Below are 8013 nucleotides of genomic sequence, written 5' to 3'. Positions count from 1 at the left end.
CTGCAGCACTTGCAAGTGTTCCTTACCCATTTAATCTGTATGACACTGAGTTACTACCATTTTATCGACCTGCTGGGACCTGCTGCAGCCACAGAAAAATGAGAAGGGTATTTTCCCAAAGTAGCTACACTGGTTAAGATATATTCTGTTTTACTCTATGGTGTCTTATTAACACCATAAATATATGTGCTTGGAATTGCTTCCTGCTGCTGTGGAATCAATGACAAAAGATCCACTTCCTCCCACAGAGCAGGAAATCAGCTCTAGAATTTAAAGTTTCTTCAAATACAGGAAGTTCTTACAATTAATTCTTTTTAATATGTCACAGCCCCTTCTTCACTTTGGATCAGATAATACAGCTGAACAGGTATAACGTGAGGAAGGGGAACAGAAAAGAAAAACAAACATGAAGCAGCCTGTAACTGAGCAGAACAGAGTGTGCAATTCTTTATTAAGTCACAGGTCCTCCAGAAGCTCTGTGAACATTTGGAGCACAGCTGATTGTCAGCACTGTTCTTGCTGCCATGGGGCACTTAGTGAAAGTCATCATTCTTCCTTGTGGATATTATTTTCCTCCAAAGCTAGAGTTAAAATTCTTTTGCAGGCATTTAGTCACAGTTTGGTGCCAAGGTAACCTGGGAAACTTGAAAAGTTACTGTGCACCATAGTTTCACAGCTGTAGGAAACAAAAGGGCTTTGTTAGGTAGGCAAATCTGTGCCATTTAAATGGATCACTGCCAAAGAGCCAGGGCTAGTTAACTCACTGTGTTTTGAAATGGAAGGAAGTAGATAGGAGAGTTTCCAAGTTTTAAATCTGGCATTTTAGTAGATACATTAACTTTATTTTTAATTATCCCAGTCCATCTGCTTGAGAATGCAGCAGTGAAACAGGCCACCTTTACCAGACGCTTTGCTGCTACTCAGTCTGTTTATCAACTTAGACAGCGCTGTTTGGAGAGCTGGCTGGATGATGGCATGGTAGAGAGGCTTCTTGGCGTAAGCCTATGGTGGGAGCATTACTTCTCCAGAGCAAAACCAGGAAATGGAGAGTGCAGATCATTCCTAAGTAATCATCATAAAACTTTATGATATTCCATGTCTGGTACAACAGACATTCCTAGGATTAGTTGGGAAGGCTAGAAATATACCCTTGGAGCTATTCCTTGAAATGTAAAGCCAAACTTTAGAGTTGATGCTTTCAAGTTGTGAGCTTGCTGACCTTCATTCAGCAAAGCATTTAAGCATGTGCTTAACTTACAAAGGAGTGGCCTTATTGATGCTTGTTTAAGTAGGTCACACCAGAAGTTTCCAGACAGCCTCAAACTGCCACTGTCGTGACCCCCATTTGAACAGAGACTACTTGCAGTGAGTTACAATAGGTACTTAGATGATATTCACTGAAAGTCTGGGCTGATTCTAGTCTGATGTTTCAAGCACCAAGATCTGCATCAGCATTGGGGGTAGCACAAACCACAGATGGGAATAATGCTAGTAGAAGTCACAGTAGGTGTTTTTTATAAAGCAGTAGCATGTGAATGTTTGAGTTGATTAAGTCCAATATCAAATTAATAAAAATTGGTGGTATATTTATTTTCTGAGTGCCTGAGAGCCAAGTAGATGACTTTTGCAGTACAATCAACCATGCTTCTTCATCACTGAAGTTTCAATTTAGTTAAGGGTGCCCATGAGTTGAATTTTGATCCTTAAAACTACCAAGTGGGGGGCTAGGTGCTGATGCCTGAATCCGGATGCTGCCAGACACTGAGAAACAAATACTTGATGTTTTTCTGGCACTGTGACCAGTGCAACCATCTTGGAGATATTTTAAAGCCAATGGTACACAAACTATGCACACACATATTTATATAGCATTTTGTACTCAGTACCTTCTGTAATGATCCCTGATGTTCCATTGGGTTTTTTTGACTGTGATCAGGTGCTGAGCCATCATTTTCAAAGAAATAAAAACAAAGTCTTCAGTATCTTACTGAAAAATGGCAATGCTTTTTGAAAAGCACATCTCTATGCATGTACAGGCTATGGGGTTTTTTGTCTATTTAAATTATTTTCTCTATATCAAATTTTAATTTCATCAGCTCCTTGATTTCCAAGTCTCCTAGTATTTTACAAGTCATCATTAACAGTTTTATATGTATTGTAAAACATTATGTGTCTGGTATAAACTTCATTGTCTCTCTGCTGCTTCTAACTTCTAAGAATTGAAAATTTGATGCACAATCCTTTATGCGAAATTCAGATTTTCTGGTTATGTGTATTGTTCAAGATATGTTTTTGTTTTTGTCTTCGAGAGGTGATTACTCATTTGGGAGGTAAAAATGTTACCTGGCAAGTTGATTTTAATCAGTTAGCATAAGGAAGGTGTGGTGACCAAAGCTGCATAATTACACAATAATTTGGCTGAGAGCAGGACTGATTTATGATATGAATGCTGGCTTTGTGTTTGTGACACAAACATATTATGTAAACATGTATAGCTTCTGAATACACAAACATTATAGTTTTGGACAAGTATCATTGGCAGTTCAAGTTTACTTTCTTTTTCAGTCATTTCAATTACAGTGAACAGTAGGCTGCTTCTGTATCCTTTCTGTCTCAAGTTGAGTTTTAGCAGATAACTCCTCCCTACAAACTCTTCTCATCCAAGCAAACCTCATAGTGTCAGGACCTAATTCAATCAGTAGATGTGGAGAGAGGAACACTCTGAACATATCTGGGATGGCATTTAGCATGAAAAAAGCCAAATAACTTTTCAGTTTATGTAAGTCTGGTCATGTGATAAAAACTAGATCTATCCAGCAACAGGCTCTTGGCTGCTGCTGCTTTTTTCTTTACAGAATTGCTGTTATTCTTTTCTTTTCTTAATAAGACATAAAGTGTTCCCAGTTATGCTACTTGGGATTTTGAACTTTCATTGTTTAGGTCTTTCTCTGAGAATGTGGAAAATTACTATGTAATTGCCCCTCTCTTGCTCTGTTCCTGGAGTCAAATGCATAGATTTCTTAAATCACAGGACATCAAGTAGTAGGTCCCTTTAGAAGGTGAAATCTTAGGTCTATCGCAGCGCTTAACACCTGTTCAGGAAGAGATAATTCAGTAGCTCCATCCCAGAAATGTGATATATGCCTATTCCTTTCTAGCAGAGGTGCTTAGGGAATACAAACACTGTTTGTTCAGAGCAGACATGCTTGTGACTGTAGGTGGCAGCTTGCCGGATCCTTATAGCCTGGACAGTGTAAGAGGAAGGACCTCACTTGGAGAGCAGAAAGCTCATTACAGATGGAACATGGTGGTATAAAAGAAAAAGTTGATCACAAAGGTTTTGCTTTTTAAAAGGCCTTGACCCTCTGTGTTTGTGTAAAGGCTACCTAGCTTTATAATGTTATCATTTAAATGGTTCCAAAACAGGCTTTAAAAAAACCAGACTTCTCATTTGAGATTAATGGAACACAAAGTGGTCCAGTTCATGCTGTACCTTTGCTGTTGCTATTGTTTCAAGGCAGCTCTCTGGAAGGTCAGAGTGCAGGCAACTGCAAGCTGTCTGGCACACAATTATTTCTCTTTCTTCTGTAGGTAGTAAACCAAACTTAAGATAACTTTCTGGTATAAAGACAGAATCATACATAAAATAAGCTTAAGTTTCTGCAGAAATTTCCAGAATTTAAAAAAAATTCCAAGATGCATGAGCTCTACCTGCTTTATTTTTTTTTTCCTGCAGTTTTCTACCTCATACTGCATTTTAACTCTCAATGTTCCTCCTGGTAAATCTGAATATTAAGCAACATTGCTGAATCTGAATAAAGCAGCAATAGTGTTGCTACTAATGTGTGGCTTCCACTTATGTGTGACCAGGAGCTTGCAGGAATATCTCTTTCAAAGGTGTGTGTATATATATATATACACACACATATATATGTGCGTGCACACAGACACAAAGAAAGACAGCTTGTTTATGCACTTACTGATTCTTCAGGAATTGCAATTTAACAGATGGGTCTACTAAGGGACTTCTCTTTTAATTTCAGTTCTTTTTATGTAGGAATCTGGGTTTCAAAATCCTGTCCTGAGTGCTAGAGAAGTTATTTCTTAAGTTCAAATATACCAAGCACAAAACTATTCATTGTTTCCAACTTTCTCTGTTAATTTATCTATCTTGCTATGTTTTCAGGTCAGATAGGGCCTGAGAAGTAGACACTGGATACAGTTATGAGCTTTCCTCACAGTCAGAGACCTTAAGGTCCAGTTTAGGTTTTTCCTGTATTAATTAACAAAGGCCGTGTTATGTAGAGGAAAGCTTAGATTTCTTCAAATCTTATTTCTGTATGAACATTGTGAACTTGATACTACACCCCTCCATGGCAGCAGATGGTGATAGTGTTGAAAAAATAATTACAACTTCAGTAAATAGTTGTAGGCTTGAAGAGTGTGGTACGTGTGGGAGAGCTGCTTTGCTTCAGTATTATGGGCTGATAAATTCCAAAGAAATTAATATCACACAGAAATCCTTCTGCTGTATATTTAGGTGACTTTAACACCAAGAGTGAGCTATTGCAATCATTCAGTGTAGCTGATATAATTGGTACCTCTTTTCCCCCCACACTTTTCTGATATGTGTGTTTTCACAGTGTATGTAATACAAAGAGGAGTCTTTACAGAGCTGCAGTTCAGTCAGTCTTCCAGATGCAGAGATGACTAACAAGGTATTACCCTGCAAAATTCAAAGGCCTGAATGCCCCAAAATGACAGCTGTGCCATCGATGCTAATTTGCATGTTTATTATCACAAACTCACCAAACAATATGCCAGTGTGGCCTTCAGTGAGATGAGTTGGCCTCAGTCTCCTTGGATCTGCAGCACCAGTGAGATCCTCCATAGCTCCAGTGCAACCTGAACTTTGCTTGAGAAGAAAATCTACTTCCCAACAGTTCTGGGCTGGCAGGTAGCCCTCAGTGATAAAAGATGTTGCCTGTGGTAACTAGAAAGGGAGGGCGCTAAGCAGAGGGTGCTGCGGCTGGTGTCCCATTGCATTGTCAGTGAGGCAGGGGAAAGAGGGTTTGATGCATCTGGCTTGGGAGTACAAATTGCACTGCAAGCTGCAAATGGGTACCCCTGGGCTATCAAAGGGGATTTAAGCTACTGTCTGTTTATAAAGTGCTCATGCTGGAGAACATAGGCAGTGACAGTAATGAATGAGAACAATTTAGTGTCCTAGGCCTCTAATTCTAGTAATAATCGCATTGGTGTAGCACTTACGAGTTTATAAATTGAGTAAATAAATTACATTCTCTACTGCCAATAAAAGATTATTTCTTTGTACATATTTATTAATGTTTGTCAAGTCTCATTTTAAAATTTAGAAGGCATGACTTCCATTACTTCTCTGGAGATTGTTTTATACTCTGTTAATTTTACTATCTTGGAACTTTTCCCAGTATGTCACAGATACGCCATTGTGTTAATTTTTTCTTTTACTAGAGAGTTTCTCATCCATTTTAATAGTAATTTTTTCTCTTTGATATTTTAACATTCTTCACATATTTACTTGTGTCAAGCTCCCTAAAGTAAGCCTGTACCTTTGCTATGTACTGAGCAATTAATGATTTGTCCCGAGAATGCACAACATTTGTGTGATGCTCATCAAATGAACACCCTCTTGTTCTGAAAACTGGTTCTTGACTGGCATATTGCTTTATTGCCTTGAAAAAGGTCTTCCAGTATTGCTTTAACCAGGGTTATTACTACATTATTATGCTGTATGAATTTTTTACCTTTGAGTTTTTTCTATAATTTTTGCCATTTACAAAACAAAAAGCAAAGAACTAATTTTTTTTTCAACTGTGTTGTCATTGGTCCTGTGTAACTGAATGTCAGAAACTTGCTTCAGGGACTCCTATTTTCACTTTTCAGAACCTCCAAAGCCAGCAACAACAAATATAAGAAATATGGGTCACCATGCTGCTGCCTGCAGCGGAGCACCAAAATAGTGATTATACTGCCATTTTAATGTTTACAACTATATTACTGATGCTGCCTATGACTTTTCTTACAGATTATAGAGATTCAGACTGTATCTTTACATTCCTCAGTGGAAGAAAGAAATTCCCATTGGGTGTTTGAGATTATGCTGCACAATAGTTTAAGTAATAGTTCACAACATATTTGCTTCAGATATTCCTCATGTAAAAGCCCAATTGCCTCAAAACCAATTACTGCAACTAATGCTTAAAAAATCCTTAATGCATAATTTCATTAAAAAGCAAAGTTCTACATAAAATACTGCTTCAAAAAGCAGCTGTTAGAAAAGCAGCCTTCCTTGGAACTGCAAGAAACAATACTGATCTGGAAAGAAATTAAGAAATGTTTTCTGTGAACCTTCCTAAATATAGCCCTTTTTAAGTGAAAGCACAAAGTTTTAAGTTTTCTTTAATGACTTTTAAGACATCATTTAGTAGCAAAAAAACCCCCTAAGTTGCATAAGTAATAGTCTTGCACATAAAAGTACTTTAAGGTTTCTTCATATTTTAAAAAAGTGAAGGTATGTTTATAAAATTCTAATGTACAAAAAAATTGCCATTGAGATATTCCTCCTACATTTCCCACCAAGGACGGAGTGAAAACTATTTGAGAATTACTTAGACATACTGTAAGTTATTATTGAACTTTTGAATGCAAGAACTAGCTAGCACTTAAACAACAATCATAGGCAACAGTGGTGCAGGTCCATCATAATGCTCACAAGCGTTCTCCCTGTGATGTTGGTCAGATTTACTGGAATCCAGGGATTTGCACTGTTTTTCATAGAATCATAGAATCATAGAATGTATTGGGTTGGAAGGGACCTTTACAGATCATCTAGTTCAACCCCCAAAACTGTTTTGCCAGCAGATAATTTCTCCTGTGCTTTTAGGTTATCATCCTCAGGGAGATGAGATTGAAAAAACATTCCTTGTGCAGGAATGTTACTTAAAGTGCCTAAAGTTAACTATTTACAAGTTTTCTCTCCACTGGTGCTTTGCTCCTGAAGGCACAACTGGAGTTTGTGATCCTGCTCCCCCCGTACGTGGAGGCTCACTCCTCCTTGCCCTCCAGCTCGGGCGCGTTTTCCCCTCCCACAGAGCTGGCACAGGCAGTGGGTAGCTCCCACTCCGGGCTGGAGTTTAAAGAGGTCAGCAGAGATCCTGGCCTGAGAAATACATCAGTAGTGACATAGTTGAAGATTACTTCTTTTGGGTTGTAGTCCGCTGCATAGCTGCTTGTTTACTTTCTTTTAATACAAACTCTCTGCAGAAAAAAAGGGCTGTGATTTTTAGAAGCTAAATTTCCCCATCAGTTTATTAGGTTCACGTTTAATACAACTTGCACACAAGATACTTGTAAAAAGCAATTCCCAATGGCATACATTGAAGGTGGGTACCCCTCTTCTGGAGGTTGTCAGTGGTTGTCAGACTTCTTTGCATTTTGAAAGCATGCCCAGTACATTTATTTGGGCTATCCAAATCCCAAGATGTTTTATTTGTAAGTGTTAGAGTGCCTCTAAACAACAATTCCTTTATTCAGGTAAAAGCATTGATCCAAAATGTGCTGCAGATTCAGGCCAGAAGTCACACATTAACACTGACAAAAACTTGAATTTTTTGAGATGTCCTTTTCTCTTTCAGAAGACTAATTAATTCAAGCACAAATTATATCTAAATTCAAAGGCACATGCAGCCCATCTTGCCAAGAAATTATATGACTTGAAATACTTTTTTATGTCTATTCCTCCAAGGTTAATATTATTGTTTTCCCATACGAGCACACACGTAATATCTGTCTTACAGTTTGAAGAGTAACACTCCAACTCTACTACTATTATCGTTTGAGGTTTTACATATGAGTACTCTGGGGCCTCATCCCTGCGGAGAAAATTCCCTTACTGCAGAGTTAGATTGCACCAATTTTGCAGCAGGCCTGTGAACAGTTGCCAAATTAAGTTTTATAGGAGATAATTCACAT

This window comes from Mesitornis unicolor, unplaced genomic scaffold (assembly GCF_000695765.1).
Source record: "Mesitornis unicolor isolate BGI_N332 unplaced genomic scaffold, ASM69576v1 scaffold45876, whole genome shotgun sequence".
Lineage (NCBI taxonomy): Eukaryota > Metazoa > Chordata > Aves > Mesitornithiformes > Mesitornithidae > Mesitornis > Mesitornis unicolor.
Note: the sequence above shows the minus strand (reverse complement) of the source record.